General features: G+C 42.8%; 1 protein-coding gene across 1 annotated transcript in view; it reads right to left on the reverse strand.

Moving 5' to 3' along the window:
- The window catches only part of FAM160A2 (family with sequence similarity 160 member A2), a 139,562-nt gene that overhangs the window by 102,170 nt on the left and 17,890 nt on the right, over positions 1-19,502 (reverse strand). The gene's annotated exons all lie outside the window — the stretch shown is intronic.

The following is a 19,502-nucleotide window of genomic DNA, read 5'->3' on the forward strand; positions in this document are numbered from 1 at the left end:
ATACATGGTAAGGAAGAATAAATTATGGTAATTCATGAAGGTTCCTGAGTAATGAATTGGGTTGTAGCATACTTTAGGTCATTGACTAAGGAGAGATCATATTCGACATAAAGGTTGAAGTGGTATTGCTTATTCATTAATGGCAAAGAGGTTAATCAGTCAAGTGGTAAGAGTTCAGTTATGTCTAGGTCGTGTAAAGTCTTATTATTTGGTATTTAAGATTGATGTTTGTGGTATGCCTTCTTGAACAGATCTGTTTTCAGTAGCCATCGGAAGTTAGTTGGGTCTTGCGTTATTTTTATGGCCTTCGGTAGTGCATTCCATAGCTGCGTGCAGATGTATGAGAAACTGGTCGCATATGTGGATTTATATTTTAGCCCTTTGCAGTTAGGGTAGTGGAGATTGAGGAATGTACGTGCTGATCTTTTTGCGTTCCTGGTAGGCAAGTCTATAAGGTCTGAAATATAGGTCGGGGCTTCCCCGTGAATGATTTTGTGGACCAGGGTGCAAACTTTGAACGCAATTCGTTCTTTTAGTGGGAGCCAATGTAGTTTCTCTCTTAGGGTTCTATTCTTCAGGGGTCTCTACTGTATTGCTGTTTATATTCAAATATTCAAGTAGCTGTACTGAGAAGGACATACACTCCCCCATGGAAGACAGGGCAGCTCACATCAGGCCTCAGTCTGCAGCTCACTTCGACTGAAAATGCAGATGTGAGCAGCAGCCTGAAGGCCACTGACAAGAAGGCTGCAAGGGCAGCCAAGAAACCGAGAGTGACCTGGGAGCAACAAGGATCAAACTTCTTCTGTGTGGGAATTTGCCATGCAAGAAGGAGCCAAGATTCGAAACCTGAAACCTCAAAAGCAGACAAAAAACCTCCACCAATCAAGGGAACCGGTGCCATCCGCACCACAACAGCCTGAAAGCTGTGAAAACAGAAAAGAAGAAAGAGCAATCCATTATTGCAGCCTGTGACCAAAATGGCTGCCGTGACTAAAGATAGGTACTGTACAAAGGCGCACGAAAATTCCTTCCACACTAGCCTAACGGTACTTTCCTGAAAACAAAGACAACCCCCCACACAGGCTGCTCAAAAAGAAATAGTGTACCACCACAGCTGCACAAACCCAAACAGCACAAACCCAACAGAGGAGGAAGAATGAAAGTTCATATTCACAATTTTGAAGGCCTTACCGGTACCCACAGGCCTTCTGACTCTGATTGGGTGGCTGAATCAAGACAGCTGAAGGAGCACAGACACACATCCTTACCTCCAGAATGTCACATAAGCAGAAACCTGCTGTCTTCCAGCGTCAATGTTTTTCAAAGTTCTTTGAGGAGGAGGAGGAGGAAGGAAGTGGCAGGAGAGAGAAGGAGGGACTGGCACCTCTAGGTGTACCCCAAGTCAGGCACTTCTACTGGCCTAGACACCCCCAAGGGCACCTGGAAGAGGAGCCACAGAAGCAGGAGAAACCAGGAGCTTGTAAGAGATTGTCCACCACCTGCTAGAGATAGACAATACTGACTGGCTAAGTACATAAGTACATAAGTAATGCCATACTGGGAAAAGACCAAAGGTCCATCGAGCCCAGCATCCTGTCCCCGACCAAGGAGTATACCATCTTATGTGGAAGAGTTCAGTTTGGTACTCTATCTCCACCTACTGGTAGATGATCATAACCCACAAGTCTCTGGATTCATCTGCAACTGATGACAAGGAAATTCAATTTTTTTCTGTTTAAGGTCCCGAATTGCAGACCTGAGAGACTGAGGTAGCGCATTTCATATCATCCTTACTTCAGTTCAAGAAAGAACATAAGAATAGCCATACTGGGTCAAACTAATGGTCCATCTCACCCGGCATCCTGTTTGCAACAGTAAACAACTTAGGTCACAAGGATCTGAAAACTTTCCTTTATACTGACCTTTACAATTGAGTTTACTACTGTAGTGCCTGTCTGACAAACACAGCCTGTCCCTTGTGTATCCTCCTCCCCCCCACTTCCCTATCCAAATTTTAGTTTCACCCTCTTTCCCTTTATCTATTTTCCTGTCTCTCGCTTCCTTTCCTTTCCTTCACTCTCTAAATTGGGTTGTACGGCACTCAGACAACATCTTTTGATGGGTGGGATATAAAGTTCTTAAATAAATTTGGAAATGGACTAGAATGAGAGCCAGCAAGCTGTGAATATGGAAGAGCAGTCCCCCAAAGACATGCACACTGAACAGGAGAAACAACTACTAGAATGCTTAAAGTTCCAGGATGAGGAGCTTGAGAACATGAGAGAACTTTGTGAGGAAAACCAGCATCTCATCCAAGAGAATGAATTATTGACGCAGCCAAGGAACTACAGGCGTACTATGGGGCTCCAGGTTTGGGCACCACGCATGAAGCTAGAGGAGCTCATCTCGGAATCAGAGGACTTCCAGAATAAGGAGGAAGATGCAGAACGGATTCCCAGTAAAACTAGTAAAGTTGCTAAGAAGATTGGGTGTTCCTGCAAAGGCCATTGTGGAAATAAATTGTGTGGCTGTCAGAAACATAAGATGGGATGCAATGAGGGCTGTAAATGTGACCCTGTTAAGTGTCAAAACCGTGACAATGTCATGGATGGCACAGGCAGTGAGGATCTCTCCCAAGCTTCTAGACTTCACTGAGGTGACATCAGCAGATTCCTTCTTCACACCACCTTGTGTTTCATTCCCCAGCAAGGATGTATAAAAACTCCAGCTGCCACCAAGCTTAGAAACAGAAAAAAACCTTCCAAAGCAGAGGAATCTGACAGTGAAAGTGACCATCAGGAATTTACACAACCTGTTACACTGGCAAGTACCAAGCCACCACGTCGAGCAAAAACAGCGGCTCTAGAGAAAATAAAAATGAATTCGACACGTCTTCTGAATAAGGAAGCTAAGAAAGAAAAGAAAAAAAGTCTGCCAAGAAATGTATCCACCTAAGTTACTTTCATTTGTATTTTGTAGTTTTTTTTAAAATATTTATATAAAAATAAAGCAAATAATTTTATATCATACCTTTATTTTGAATCCGTTCTGAAGAAAATGAACTTGAATCTAATCAACTATCTACTTTTATATTTGTATAATAAAAATTAATTATAAATTCAATTGTGGGTTTGTTTGTTTTTTTTAACAAAACGGCCGCCGATTAACGGACTTAAAAGCCATTAGCTCCAGGTACCATCGCGGAGTTACGGCGTTTTTTGGCTGTAGATTAGCCCGTTTTTTGCTCGTCCTGGCCTCATTAGGTACCGTGGAGTTCAGCTTAGCCCCTTATCACCTGTTTCGGTACGAAATAACACAGGGAGCAACTAACCGTCTCTGCTCTTCGCCGGCTTCTCAGTAAATCAGCTGACAGCCCGATTACATCGATGTTACAGTTGCAGAAGCCAGAGTGCGAAGACCGGCACAACACTATGCTGGGAGCTTGTTTGAAGATTGTTCTGCTCGTCTCTGGTCTCCATTTGACCCAACTCTCATCCAGCCTTTCCGTCGGGCCGCTGGCGTCTTCTACACTATGGGCTCTCTTTCGGTGTATTCTGCCAGTGCCGCTTGCCACTTGGCTTTGCCTCAAGTCCGCGATTGTCACCTCCGCTGCTTATTACCGGTTGTTGGGCATCGCAGCTTGCTTCATGCTGGGGCTACTTTTTGGACAACGCTGCATATCGTGGGGAACTTGCTTCCTTTTCGACCACCGATCCCAGCCGTTTGGCTGACGCCAGCATTGTCTGTCTTGTCCGAGGGTATCCGCTTTCTTCTCAGCTGTTTCTGATGAAGATTGAGAAAAAAGGGACTGAATGCAGCACTCCTGTTTTGGGGTTGGAGTGGACGGTTGCCCTTATTCAATAACACCGAGTCAAACCCTTCTCAATCATCGGAGTTTAGCGCAGGCAGCCAACTGAGATTCAGCCTACTACAAGCCTTCCACATATCACCTGAAGTCCTTCCTACCAACATATTTATGGGCCTTTTTTAGACTCTTTTTGCCTTTCCTTCTTATCTATTTTCTCTGTTTCTTTGCTTCTATCTTATTTAAATCTAATTTAATTGTAACTGTGTCACCTCTGATTTGGCAATAGCCTATCAGTGCATTGTATGCCACTTTGCGCCTGCAAAACTGTGGTAAAAACATGGGGTATAAATGTACAAAAATAAATAAATAAATAAAATAAATAAATAAAAGAGCCTGTAACACTTTTTTTTTGTTTTCCTTTTAAGGGTCATGGATTTGACATAGTGCCTTTCTGTGGTATAACCAAGGTGGTTTACATAAATAATATGCAGGTACTTTCTCTATCCATAGTGGGTCAACAATCAAAGTTGTGTATCCGGAGCAATGGAAGATTAAGTGACTTGCCCAAGGTGAGAATTGAACCCAGTTCCCAGATTCTCAGAAAACTGCACTAACTATTAGGCTACTCCTTCACTGCTAATCTGAAGTAGGAGTTGAACCAGGATCCCCTGGCTCTAAGCAGTAGGCAACTCTGCCAACCCAGGCAAAGAGAAGGCGGCTATAAAAGATAACAGCCATCCATGGAATAAACTGAGGCAGCTGGAGAAAGTAAATCCAAGGGTACTCCAGAGAATGAAAAGGTTCTCTTTAACCAATGAGCAATCATGAGAACCAGGAAATTATGCCCAGCCTCTTGAAGACAAGGAGCCTTTGTTAGAAACTGGAGGCAAAGGCTTGATGTGCAGCAAAATAAACTCTGGGGAGAAGAAAGATCCCCCTGTTCTGCATCCTGCAAAGATAATACCAGAGGCACAATCAGCTTACTCTGTGCAGTGGAGAGAGTGCCCAAAATGGTGCAATATCCCAGTAAAACTGGCTGCCCAGAGCTCCTCAGAGGAGCGTAAGCTGAAGGCCCGCTGCATATCAGGAAGGCCCCCCCCCCCCCCCAACTCTACCCTACCTCTGCATTACTGCCAGCGAGGCCCAACTATGCACACATATAGGAAAGGCCTCTAGCAAAGGACCCCAGCACTCCTTTTTAGCCAGGGATGCTAGTGATGTTCAGCAAGTCCTCCCCACAGCCCTTCCGAAGGATCCAGAGCTCAGCCCACACTGTCTGGAGAGATTCATTGTCTGGTTGTTTTTTTGTTTAGACTGCCATTTGTTTCCTTCTTCTCTGGGGGGGGGAGGGGAGGAGGGGGCAGGCACAAGTACAACTTTGAACGGAGGGTGGTAGGTGGTAAAGGGACTCAAAACTTCAGAGTGTTTACCCCCGAGCCCAGTGATTAAGACTAGTCAAGCTCCTAAAACATGCATTCTGGGTTTCCTCTCCTCCCCCCCCCCAAATCTCTCTCTATTTTTCCTTAAATCACGGGGCCAAAATCAGCACAGTAGAAGGAGTGTCTATTTAAGACACGCGTGTGGGGTCAGGGGAAGCTGACTGTGCCATTGTGAATGGACTTGCAGAAGCAGCAAGATGGTAAGTGTTACTATGATCTTTTTCACCGAATTATGTGGACGTTAGAAAAATGATGATTTTTTTTGTACCACTTGCCTCTACTAAGTTGAACTGTGTCATTAAGTAAGAGAAAAGAGTTTAACACGTATGTGGCGTTTGTTGAACAGTATAGCGCCATTTTGCAAAAGTGCTTAGATATCCTGTTATTGGGAGCGAGAGCTGTACAATCAAAGTGAATTAAGTTTAATAAGATGTTGTATTTATGGTGTTAGGTAATGAACATTTTTGCATGGTTGATAAGCCCACCTGTGACCACTGAAGAAGCCACTGTATAGCAGTGAAATGGGTCCCCGTTGGGAACATTAAGATAAGTGCAGGCTTTGTCAATGAGTATTTCTAAAGTACTGTGCGCTAGCAGCAGAGAACTGAAAATTATTTATGATTAAAAGAAGTTTAAAGTGTTAAAATTTCATTCAAAGTTAACCCTTTAATACAGGAAGGTGACATAAGCAAGTCTTGAATAAGGGCATTTCTTGAATCTGCTGGGTTGCCGAGATTCTTTTCCTCTATTATCATATATATTGGCTTTGATTAAAATCTGTGTGCTTGGCATTGAGCAAGTTTGATCTGTATACATCTTTTGTTTGGGATAGCCAAAACAAGCACACCTAAGCAATGCCTAACCAGAGAAGAGCTGAGTAGGCACTCTCCTACCATTGGCTTGCAGACAGAAATACTGGCTGGCTCAGGATTGCTACTGCACGTTAAGACTCTTCCATCTAACTTTATTAAGAATCCCTTTTTGCTTAACTACAAATCAGCATCCGGTAACTTGGAAAGAACAGCAGACAATAGTAGAGGCTGAACAACTTGGAAAGAAGCCACTATCCATCATATCTTCAAGAAATGTAACCTTGAAGCAAGGCTGCCCTGTAGTTATCACCTGGTATTAAATCTACCATTTATATCTAAGAAACTGAAGAAGGATGTTACTCAGTAGTTCTCAGTCTTCCCACCTGCTGGTAGAAATGGTCTGGAGAGGTAAGATGATTTCTCTTTCTATGCCTACAACTACTTATCACTTTTACAGCGTTACTAGACGTATGCAGCGCTGTACACTTGAACATGAAGAGACAGTCTCTGCTCGACAGAGCTTACAATCTAATTAGGACAAACAGGACAAATAAGGGATACAGGAATTACTAAGGTGGGAATGATAAAACATGGGTACTGAACAAGTGAGTAAGGGTTAGGAGTTAAAGCAGCATCAAAAAGGTGGGCTTTTAACCTAGATTTGAAGACGTCAAAGATTGAACTTGACATACCAGCTCTGGAAGTCAATTCCAGGCATATGATGCAGCAAGATAAAAGGAACGAAGTTTGGAATTAGCAGTGGAGGAGAAGGGTGAAGATAAGAGAGATTTACCCAGCGAATGGAGTTCCCAGGGAGGAGTGTAGGGAGAGATAAGAGTGGAGAGGTACTGAGGAGCTACAGAGTGAATGCACTTGTAAGTCAATAAGAGGAATTTGAACTGTATGTGGAAACAGATAGGGAACCAATGAAGTGACTTGAGGAGAGGGCTAATATGAGCATAGTGACACTGGCAGAATATAAGTCATGCAGCAGAATTTTGAACACATTGAAGGGGAGAGAGATGGCTTAGTGGGAGACCTGAGAGAAGCAAATTGCAATAGTCTAAGGAAGAGGTGATAAGAGTGTGGAGAAGGGTTCTGGTAGTGTGCTCAGAAAGGAAAGGATGAATTTTGGTGATATTATAGAGAAAGAAATGACAGGTTTTAGCAGTCTGTTGAATATGTGCAGAGAAGGAAAGAGAGGAGTTAAAGATGACCCAAGGTTATGAGCTGATGAGACAGGGAGGATGAAATTGTTATCCACAGACATAGAGAATGTGGGATAGATAGAGGAAAGGTTGGTTTAAGGGGAAAGATAAGAAGCTCAGTCTTGGTCATATTTAGTTTCAGATGGCGGTGAGACGTCCAGGCAGCAATGTCAGACAGGCAGGCTGATACTTTGGCCTGGATTCCTGCTAAAATTTCTGGTGTACAGAGGTAGATCTGGGAGTCATCAGCATAAAGGTGATACTGAAAACCATGGGATGAGATTAGAGTACCAAGGGAGGAAGTATAGATGGAGAAAAGAAGAGGTCCAGAACAGATCCCTGAGGTACACCAACTGATAGTCGGATAGAAGTGGAGGAGGATTCACCAGAGTATACACTAAAAGTACGATGGTAGAGATATGAAGAAAACCAGGAAAGAACAGAGCCCTGAAATCCGAGCGAGGACAGCTTATCAAGGAGTAGGCTGTGATCAACAGTGTCAAAAGCAGCACACAAATCGAGAAGGATGAGGATACAATAGAGACCTTTGGATATGGTCTGGAACAGGTCACTGGAGACTTTAGCAAGCGCTGTTTCAGTTGAATGAAGAGGGCGAAAGCCAGATTGAAGTGGATCAAGAATACCTTGAGAAAAAAGAAAGTCAAGACAATGACGGTGAACAGCACATTCAAGTATCTTGGATAGGAAAGGGAGGAGGGAGATGGGGTGATAGTTGGAAGGGCAGGTAGGGTCCAATGAAGGTTTTTTGAGGAGTGGTGTGACTAAGGCATGTTGGAAGGCATCAGGAACAGTCGCAGTGGAAAGTGAAAGATTAAGGATATGACAGATAAAAGGGACGACAGTAGGAGAGATAGTGCTAAGTAGATGGGTGGGAATAGGATCAGAGGAACAGGTAGTTTCGAGGAAGAAAGAAAATGTGCAGCTTTCTCTTCAGTGATTTCAGAAAAAGGAAGAAAAGGAGGCAGGGGTTGAAGGAGGGTTGAGAGGTGGAGATGACTTGGTTGAGAATTCAAGTTTAATCTTGTGAACCAAATCATGAAAGTACTCAACCAGAGTCTGTTGAGAAAGTGAAGAGGGAGTTGGAGGTGAAGGCACTTTGAGGAGAGAGTTCAGTATGGCAAAGAGACATTGAGGGTTTGAGCCAAGAGAATTTGTCAACTGGATCAAGTAGCTCTGTTTGGCAGGTGAAAGAGCAGACTGGCAGGAGATCAACAAGAATCTGAAATACAGTCACAGAAGGCAAAAGTAGAGACTAATAGACGATTCACCACTGGAGACGTGAGTCCAATAGTCTTTATTATATTAGAGATAACGACCCGACACAGGCCGTGTTTCGACGCTAAAAAGCGTCTGCATCAGGGGTCAATAAATACACCAAGTAATGAATGCAAAACGAAGAGTCCTACTTGTATATGTGTTGTCAACTCACTGATCACGTAGCACCAAACAGAATATGCTGGATACAAACTATCAGAGCAAAAAAGCCTTACAGAACGGGGAATGGGAGGAGCAAAAGTACCCAGAGCAGAGGGGAGAGTAGTATTATACGAAGACAGAGCCTCATTGATAGACTTGGATAACACTGTGGTTGAGAAGAGTAGAAGGGTCAAAAGCCTGAACATTCGTAAATGTATTGGTTGAGACAGGACGGGACTGGGGGGGAGGTGTTTAAGTGTGAAAGTTATCAGATGATGGTCAGAGAGGGAAGAGCTGAGGTGCAGAAACTGGAGAGTGAGCAGTTGGAGAAGAAGATATGATCAAGACATTGGTCATTCTGGTTAAGACGGGGTAGTGGAGCACAGCTGAAGATAGAAAGAGGATGTTAAAGCGAGAAACTGAGAAGCATAAGAGTCTGGGGGATCATTAGCATGAATGATAAATACCCAAGAATGAGGGAAGGAGACGAAGGTTCAAGAAAGAAGGAAAGCCAAGTGTCAAAGTCAGTGCGAAAAGAAGAAAGGGATGTATCAGGGGGTTGATAAATAGCTGTTACTCAGAGAGGCAGAGGAGTGAATAGACGGATGGAGTGGACTTTGAAGGAAGAAAAACAGTGAGGCTGAGGTGGAAGAAGTTGAAATCTACAGGAGGGTGAAAGTAGTAGCCCAACACCACCTCCGTGGCCAACCGGAGAAAAGGTAACCTCCATGACACAGGGCTGCAGCTAAAGCAGAGTCTTCGGGGCAATGTCAAGTCAGGGCAAGCAGGTGGAGAGTAAAAAAGATAAAGAGGTCGTAGATGTATGAAAGTTTGTTGCAGACAGAGTGGGCATTCCACAGAGCACATGACAAAGGCAGGGAAGAAGGGGGGAGGAGAGGAACAGAAACTAAATTGGAGACATCATGGTGTGATTTGCACGAATAGGATGAGAGTTGATGTGGAGGACCAGGATTGGGATTGATATGCCCAGCGGAGAGCAGGAGATGGAGCAAGGGATCGAACAGTCCCACGAAAGCCTGCGACAGAATCCGTGGGACCCTTAGATCATGAAGGAGCAAAAGGGGCACTCAGGGAGAAAAAGGCCAAAGGGGAGAAGCTGAATGAAGTCTTTGCTTCTGTCTTTACGGAAGAAGATGTAAGAGATCTGCCTGTACCAGAAATGGTTTTCATGAGTGATGATGTGGAGAAACTGAAAGAAATCTCAGTGTATCTGGAAGATGTACTGAGCCAAATTGGCAAACTAAAGAGCAGTAAATCACCTAGACTAGAAGGCATACATCCAAGGGTACTCAAAGAACTCAAGCATGAAATTGCTGATCTGCTGTTAGTAATATGTAATCTATCGTTAAAATCGTCCATAGTACCTGAAGAGGGAGGATGGCCAATGTGACACCAATTTTTAAAAAGGGTTCTAGGGGTGATCCAGGAAAGTACAGACCGGTAAGCCTGACGTTGGTGCCGGGCAAAATAGTGGAAACTATTATAAAGAATAAAATTACAGAACACATAGACAAACATGGTTTAACGGGACAGAGTCAGCAAGGGTTCAGCCAAGGGAAGTCTTGCCTCACCAATTTGTTTCATTTCTTTGAAGGCGTGAATAAACTTGTGGATAAAGGTGACCAATTAATGTAGTGTATCTAGATTTTCAGAAAGCTTTGATAAAGTTCCTCATGAGATACTCCTGAGAAAATTAAAGAGTCATGGGATAGGAGGCAAGGTTCTGGTGTAGATTAGGAATTGGTTACTGGACAGAAAATAGAGGGTAGGGTTAAATATCATTTCTCTCAATGGAGGAGGGTGGAGTGCCACAGGGATATGTACTGGGACCGGTATTATTAAACATATTTATAAATGATATAAATCGGAACGATGAGTGAGGTGATCAAATCTGCAGATGATACAAAACTATTCAAGGTGTTAAAACATGTGCGGACCGTGAAATATTGCAGGAAGACCTTAGGAAATTGTAAGACTGGGCATCCAAATGGCAGATGGAATTTAATGTGGACAAATGCAAGGCGATGCACATTGGAAAAAATAATCTGAATCATAGTTGTCTGATGCTAGGGTCCACCTTGGGGATCAGGGTTCAACAAAAAGATCTTGGTGTCTTTGTAGATAATACGCTGAAATCTTTTGCTCAGTGTGCAACGACAGCCAAAAAAAAAAAAACAGGATGCTAAGAATTATTAGGAAAGATATGATGAATACGAACAAAAATACCATAATGCCTTTGTATCGCTCCATGGTGTGTCTGCACCTAGAGTATTGCGTTCAGTTCTAGACGTCGTATCTCAAAAAAGATATAGCAGAATTAGAAAAGGTTCAAAGAAGAGCAACCAAAATGATAAAGAGGATGGAACTCCTCTCATAAGAAGGAAAGGCTAAAGAGGTTAGGGCTCTTCAGCTCTGAAAAAAGATGGATGAGGGGAAATATGATTGAGGTCTACAAAATCCTGAGTGGTGTAGAACGAGTAGAAGTAAATTGATATTTTATTCATTCCAAAAGTACAAAGACTAGGGGACACTCAAGGAAGTTACATGGAAATACTTTAAAAACAAATAGGAGGAAATATATTTTCATTCAACGAATAGTTAAGCTCTGGAACTCTTTGTCGGAGGATGGTAACAGCGGTTAGCGTATCTGGGTTTAAAAAAAGGTTTGGACAAATTCCTAGAGGAAAAGTCCATAGTCTGGCTATTGAGACAGACATGGGAAGCAACTGCTTGTCCGGGATTTGTAGTATGGAGTGTTGCCTTTATTTGGGTTTCTGCCAGGTACTTGTGACCTGGCTTAGCCAATGTTTGGAAAAGAGGATACTGTGCTAGATTGGACCATTGGTGTAACCCAGTATGGCTACTCTTATGTTCTTATGGAGAAGAGTATGAGAGGTATGACGACAGCGAAGAAGGTGAGAAGTACTCAAGAATGGAGATGGTGAATGGAAGGAAGGAGATGGTTGAATGGAAGGAAGGAAATGTTGAAGGCTGAGAGCTGAAAAGAAGGGAGACGACAAAAGAGATGGCGAGATGATGAAAGCAGAAGGTGGGCAATGTGTTCCTGTAGTATACAGTGGTTTCAGATGGAGAAAGAGACTGGGAAGGAACGTACCAAGAAGAGAAAATGTACTGGAACCATAAGAAGTAACTGGGAGAAAATACAAAGTGTACAGAGAAAATGCTTAATGGCACGAGGCACCTGGAGCGAATGCCCTGGGAGGATCTGGGAGGATCAGGGTGGACCAGAGTCACCCTGGAGAAGGCTGTGAGAATATGCAGATGGGCTGCAAGTCCTCCACAGCACCTGGAAGGCAGTTAGTGGGAGTGCTGGGTACCTCCTAGCCAAGAAAAGGCTTACTAGGGGTTAGACCGAAGACAGCATTCCTCCCCCTGAGGGTCACCTGATCTTAGCCTCAGTTCTAATTCTGTGTGACCTTGGGATGACTTATTTTGTCTCCCTGTGCACTGATCTAGTCCTGGCTCTGTCACTGATTCTGTCACATTTCAGGAAGAGGCACTTGAACTTCTTGCATCTTGTCATTTGTCTGTTTCACAAATAAGGCATGAAAACAGAGCCAGATTTTTCAGCCCTGAGGTAGCTATATTCTGTTTTAAGCACAGGCAATATATTGCAGGTTTTCTTTGCCACGTGCTGGACGAGATTCAGGTTTTGCTAGTGTACAAGCCGTGCAGAGACTGACCTGCTTTCATACAGCTCATGTTGACTTCAGCTGCTTCTTCAGTCATGGGATAAGTGACTCTGTGTAACCTTAGAGTTCTGTTGCAGATTTTTTTAAAGTGTGGTTCTCAGCCCAGTCCTTGGGACACACCTAGCCAGTCAGGTATTCAGGATATCCACAATGATTATGAATGAGACTGCATGCATCACTTCCACTGTATGCAAATCTAACTTGTTTCATGCATATTCGTTGCGAGTATCCTAAAACCCTGACTGGCTAGGTATGTCCCGAGGACTGGGCTGAGAACCCCTGTTTTAAAGGACTATCTACTTAGCTCTGATCTGCAGGAGGATGGATTAGAAGTGCCTTGTTTTCATTGTAGGATAGCAGCTGAAGAAACACAAAGCACAGTAATGTGCAGCTCCCTATGCAACAGACCTGTGGCAGACTTAACACAGTGCAGCAAACTTGGAGAACAGTTTCAATGCAACAGCTAGTCCTATGGCAAAACTCCACATTTGGAAGTATTGGCTAGAATACACCTAGTGCCTAGTAATCACACCTCATCCATACAGGGTCAACATGACCACAATGTGAACTTAAAGAGAAAATGACCTACATACAGCATAGCAAGACTGTTTATATACACCATCTCTGAACAGGCAAGCTAATGAATTTCCCTTTATACAATGTACCTGCAAGAGAAGGTAGATCTGTTTACAGATAAGAGACAAGTCAGCCAGCCAAAAAGGATGAGGATAGAAGAGTTTGGACCATGGCCTCATCATTCTATTCTGTACATTGACTGCAGTCTGATCCCTGCTCTCTTTTCTACTTCTGCAACATGCCCTCCCTCCACTGGTCTGGAGCGTTGACGTTCCTATTAAACACAAGGAGGAGTCTGAAGACAAAGCTACTACACAGTTTCTAATTTGCTCTCCTTGGTGGGTGAGAAGGGCACATTCATCATCCTTGACTGGATGCAGTTGAATTCTCTAACTGCCCCTAGGCAGGCAATTTCCACACTGGGAAATTAACTAAAATCACACATTCACATCCTGCAGTAGACAGGCTTCCATAGAGCCAAAGGCTCATTTTCTGCCACTCGTCTCTCTCATTTCTACGTTTCGTAATAACAAGTGGTCTCAACTTTTCAAAAGAACAGCAGTAGCAAACACTAGGCTTGTACAAGGAGCTGAAATCTTTCTAGATAACCTTTGAGGAAAACAGGCACCGAAAGCCAGTCACTAGCTTCTACAACTGGTGAGCAAAGAGATGGCAGTGCATTCGTAAAGGAAGCGAAAGAGCCAGGAAGTACAGGTTCCAATCCCTCTGCAGTCTTCAAAAAGCCATTTAAAGCTAAGCAAGTTCTTTAAGGCCTAGACCAGGGCTAGGCAACCTTTACACACAGAAGGCTTCAGTACTATACCTACAGAACTGGAAATGCACAGAGCTCCAAAGACCACCTGTGACTGATAAATACGTACAAATTTAACTAAAAAGTCACTATTCTGAAAATACTTGCGAAATACAGTTTTTAGAGTCAACAAAACTCTAATTAATGACATTTTGTGTGTATACTTCCCATGGTCTCACGGGCTGCATAAAATTCACTGGTGGGCTGCTACTTGCCCACCCCTTGCAACTTGGAAGTCTCAGATGCAACGTCAAAAAATATACCTTCAAAGAGAAGGTGGGCGGGGGAATGTATGAAACACCCTTGCAAGGGATGTGGTACAGCAGAGCTTCCCAAACTATTGGGCAAATGATCAGAAGCAAACACGGTAGCTAGAGGCCATTAGCACTGGACTAACGCCGAGTTTTGCCTGCGCCACAGGATCAGAGCTGGTGACTGCGTGAAGCAAACTCGCCGGCTCTGACCGCTAACTGCATGCAAACAAAGGTCTCTCGCATTCCTCCCTTGATCAGCGGGAAGGGCACCAAACAAGGGCGCTGCGCCAGCTGCAAACCCTGCACCAGCTCAGAGCTGGCATTAGGATTTGCCGAGCAAGGGAGGAATGAGGGGAGACCAGCAGAAAAGGTTTGACAGGTCCGGGATTTTCTCCAAGACCTGTCAAACCTAAGCCTGCCCCCCACCTCCCCAAACACAAGGCGTGCAGGTCTGGTGGACCTCCAGCCCCCATCCCCAACACTGAAGAGACCCTGGTTGTCCAGTGGGACCGCTAGCCCTCCTCACCCTCACAGGTTCCCTACATCGAAGTTGGAGGAAAAAGGCACTAGCACTCCTTCACTCCTCTGCGGGTGACTCCACAAAATGGCGGTGCGCTGCCTGTTGCATCTTTGATGAGGAGGCGTCATTTACAGAAGATTCTCAACCCAGTCCTTGGGACTCATCAAGCCAGTCTGGTTTTCAAAAGACCCACAATGAATATTCATGAGATAGATTTGCATATAATTGAGGCAGTGCATGCAAATTTATCTCATGTATATTCACTTTGAGCATTCTGAAAACCCGTTATTTAGAGATATAGATACATTCAGTGGCAGTAAATGGATAAGGGCAGCACTGAATATACAGGTATAACTTCTCCACTTCAAATTAATATTTAATTGGCCACTATCACTGCTCTTTGTACAATTTTTCCCTTCATCTCTGGCCCACCCCAAATCTCACCCTACTACTACTATTTAGCACACCCCTTTTAAAATGTAGATTCTGGCCATTCAACAACCTGGACAGCCAGAATATGGGGGTTCCATGGGAGGCAGGGGAATTTTTAAAAACCAGTCATTTACAGGATTTGCATAACCACCTTTCACACAAACACACAACAGTGTACATCAATAAAATCAGGAGGAGGAGAAATTAGAGACAGAAATCACATCCTTCACACTACAGACACAATCCTATCAAATGAGTTTTCATATATCTAATTCAGGAAGCTGGTGAAAGCTTGGCTGTTCAACCAGGTCTTTAACGTAAGAAGTAACTAACTTGTTAGTCTCACTCATACACAAGGAATAACTCGGGCTGCAGATACTGCAGCAGGACATGTCTATCCACTCCTACCCAAGCTGAGATAATATTTAACCATCTCTCTGACCTCATGTGCAACCTTCTTTAAATTTGTCCCTTACTTTCTAACTCCTCTTACTCTTACTATCTGTATGCTCCATCTTTGCTTTCCCTTCACTATCAATTAAAATGTTCTATTACATCTTGTGTTGACATTGTTAGTATACCATGCCATACTTTGTATTATTTGAATACAATTGTAATTGCCTATTGCTCATGTTTGATCTATTCTTACTGTACACTGCCTTGAGTGAATTCCTTCAAAAAGGCAGTAAATAAATCCTAATAAATAAATAAATGTCACGATTGTAAGGTTTGAATGTGGAATAAGCAAAACTCTCCTGTAACTCCCTTCTCTTTTTTCTCTCGTGTGTGTGTGTGGTTATCTTTGCTTTGAAATATTGTAGTTCCCTTCCATGTCCTTTTAGCCTGTACACTGCTGAAAGTTACAAGCATATCTAGACAATCCAGGCTAAAAACTGCCTTATAATTTAAAAAAGAATTTTGAATTTAGTTCAGAAACATAAGGAAAGACAGTGTTTCTCCCTCAAAAAAGATGTGATGTGATCACAGTGTGCTGAGCAGAGCATTTGAACAGAAATTTTTGAACAGTTTGCAGTCTCTTAATGGAAGATAACTTTAAAGGATTGTAAACAGAATTGCAATAATCAATCCTACTCAAAACCAAAGATAAAAAAATCTGCAATGCCTTCCTAGCAAGGTAAGGACAGGGAAAATCTGATTCACAGCTAGAAAAGAGCACCTACCAACTGCAAATACCTGTTCCTGTAACAGGAACCGAGAATCAACTCCAGAACCTAAGATTCTAACTGAATCCATCAAAGAAACTGGAACACCTAAAAACTGGACTGGTTTAGATGATTTGCCCATAAACCAAATGGGGGAGGGGGGGGTAGGTTTAGACTATTAGCAGCATACTGGTCTGCTACTGTTTCTAGGCAATTTTTAAGATGTGAGAGATCAAATGCAAACTCTGAATTAGCACAGCTATGGATTTAGAAAGATGTTAAGAGAAAGTGAAGGGCAAGACCCAGCCCCAAGGCACCCACATGACAGGGGGCAGAGAACAGCAAGACCTTAAAGAAAAGTACTGAAGACAACTCCAAACACTCCACCTGCAATACCAATGCAAACCATCTTATCAGAAGACTACGGTCTATGAAATCAAATGCTGATGATACATCCAGACACACCACAATGGCAAACCTCCCACCATCAAAGCAACTATGAATTACACTAGCTAATTCTTTAAAACACACTTGGTACTAAAGCCCAGTTGAAACGCAGACTGACCGAGGTGCAAAACATTAACCTTGTCCATAGAAAGTTGATAACTGCTGGAGAACCACCTTCTTCAGTACCTTAGATATAAATGGTAGATTTAATACCAGGCAATAACTGCAGGGTAGCATTGCAGCAAGGTGACATCTCTTGAAGACAGGATGAATAATGGCCTTTTTCCAAGTTACCAGAACCTGTTTTCTAGTTAAGTAGACATTTTTAATAGAAAGCAAAAAGGGATTCTTAAGTTAGATGGAAGAGTCTTAAAGCTGCAGTAGCCTTTACTGAGCAACCAAAAAAGTAGGAGATTAAATCCATGTAATGTGGTCGGCATCCAATACTGGCTATCAAAATGCATTACAGAACTCACCTAATGATATCTGGGGCAGTTTGCCAAACCTGTCCCAATAACCTACCTCCTGTTGGAGTTTTCAGTAAGGGAAGGGGAAGGAGATCTGATATACTGCCTGTCTGTTGTCACAATCAAAATGCTTTTTATATTATATATACAAGTCTCTTCGGCTACTTATTACTTTAACCACTATTGGGAGTCCAAAAATTATATCCTTACATATTATCAATGACTCCCTCTCCTCTGTTCATCCACCAACCACTTATATTCATACAATCATTAAAGAATTCTTGTGATAGCTTAGGAACCTCAGCTGTGCATGTTGCCAACTCAACTTTATGGCAATAAATAAATAATCCACTGCTGAAAACCTACTGTTCACTATACCTAATAAACGCCTCCCTTCTACTCTCTACTTCTCCCTTAACTAACCTCTGTACTACAATAATTGTACCTGACACCAAGCCACTTTGAGCCTGCAAATAGGTGGGAAAAGGTGGGATACAAATGCAATAAATAAATAAAATAAACCTTGCACACAACTCTTCATCGGCTCACCATGATGCCACATTTTTACATATACTTTTCTTCATTTATATAAATTCTTTTAACTCTATGCTTGAATACTCATCTTATTTCAGAAAATCGGACCAGTGGTTGTTGTTAAGAAGAAAAGTATATATAAAAATGTGGCATTATGGTGAGCCGATGAAGAGTTGTGTGCAAGTTTTATTTTATTTATTTATTTATTTATTGCATTTGTATCCCACCTTTTCCCACCTATTTCCCACCTATTTGTGCTGGGTCCGTTGCTTTTTAATGTATTTATAAATGACCTAGAGATGGGAATAACTAGTGAGGTAATTAAATTCGCCGATGACACAAAATTATTCAGGGTCGTCAAGTCGCAGGAGGAATGTGAACGATTACAGGAGGACCTTGCGAGACTGGGAGAATGGGCGTGCAAGTGGCAGATGAAGTTCAATGTTGACAAGTGCAAAGTGATGCATGTGGGTAAGAGGAACCCGAATTATAGCTACGTCTTGCAAGGTTCCGCGTTAGGAGTTACGGATCAAGAAAGGGATCTGGGTGTCGTCGTCGATGATACGCTGAAACCTTCTGCTCAGTGTGCTGCTGCGGCTAGGAAAGCAAATAGAATGTTGGGTGTTATTAGGAAGGGTATGGAGTCCAGGTGTCCGGATGTTATAATGCCGTTGTATCGCTCCATGGTGCGACCGCACCTGGAGTATTGTGTTCAGTACTGGTCTCCGTATCTCAAAAAAGATATAGTAGAATTGGAAAAGGTACAGCGAAGGGCGACGAAAATGATAGTGGGGATGGGACGACTTTCCTATGAAGAGAGGCTGAGAAGGCTAGGGCTTTTCAGCTTGGAGAAGAGACGGCTGAGGGGAGATATGATAGAAGTGTATAAAATAATGAGTGGAATGGATCGGGTGGATGTGAAGCGACTGTTCACGCTATCCAAAAATACTAGGACTAGAGGGCATGAGTTGAAGCTACAGTGTGGTAAATTTAAAACGAATCGGAAAAAATTTTTCTTCACCCAACGTGTAATTAGACTCTGGAATTCGTTGCCGGAGAACGTGGTACGGGCGGTTAGCTTGACGGAGTTTAAAAAGGGGTTAGATAGATTCCTAAAGGACAAGTCCATAGACCGCTATTAAATGGACTTGGAAAAATTCCGCATTTTTAGGTATAACTTGTCTGGAATGTTTTTACGTTTGGGGAGCGTGCCAGGTGCCCTTGACCTGGATTGGCCACTGTCGGTGACAGGATGCTGGGCTAGATGGACCTTTGGTCTTTCCCAGTATGGCACTACTTATGTACTTATGCCATAAAGTTGAGCTGGCAACATGCACAGCTGAGGTTCCTAAGCTATCACAAGAATTCTTTAATGATTGTATGAATATAAGTGGTTGGTGGATGAACAGAGGAGAGGGAGTCATAGATAATATGTAAGGTTATATATTATATATACATAAACCACTTTGAAGTTCTTTCACTTTTAATGATCAAAGGGAATTAGCCTGTTCTTGTACTACAACGCAGAAACAAACACAAGAAAAAGTGTACTCTGAGTGAGGTACAAAAGAAACATGTCTGAAAAGGCAGGTCAATACTTTCCCTCAGGATTATTAAATGTTATAAAGATAAACCCAAAGTATGCAACTGAAAAAGGTGTGAGCTAAACCCTAAATAAACAAAGAAACAAACAAGCTGAAGACAGACCAAAGAGAGAAAGATAACGGCTCTATGATTTAGCATTCAGTAGTGCTACGTTATCAAAAGAACAAAATGCATTAAAAATGGAATTTGCACAGCTTTTATCCCGAGGAAGCTGCATTTCTGCTGTTTGATGGCTGATTCATGGAGGGCCCA

This window comes from Microcaecilia unicolor, chromosome 4 (genome assembly GCF_901765095.1).
Source record: "Microcaecilia unicolor chromosome 4, aMicUni1.1, whole genome shotgun sequence".
Taxonomy (NCBI): domain Eukaryota; kingdom Metazoa; phylum Chordata; class Amphibia; order Gymnophiona; family Siphonopidae; genus Microcaecilia; species Microcaecilia unicolor.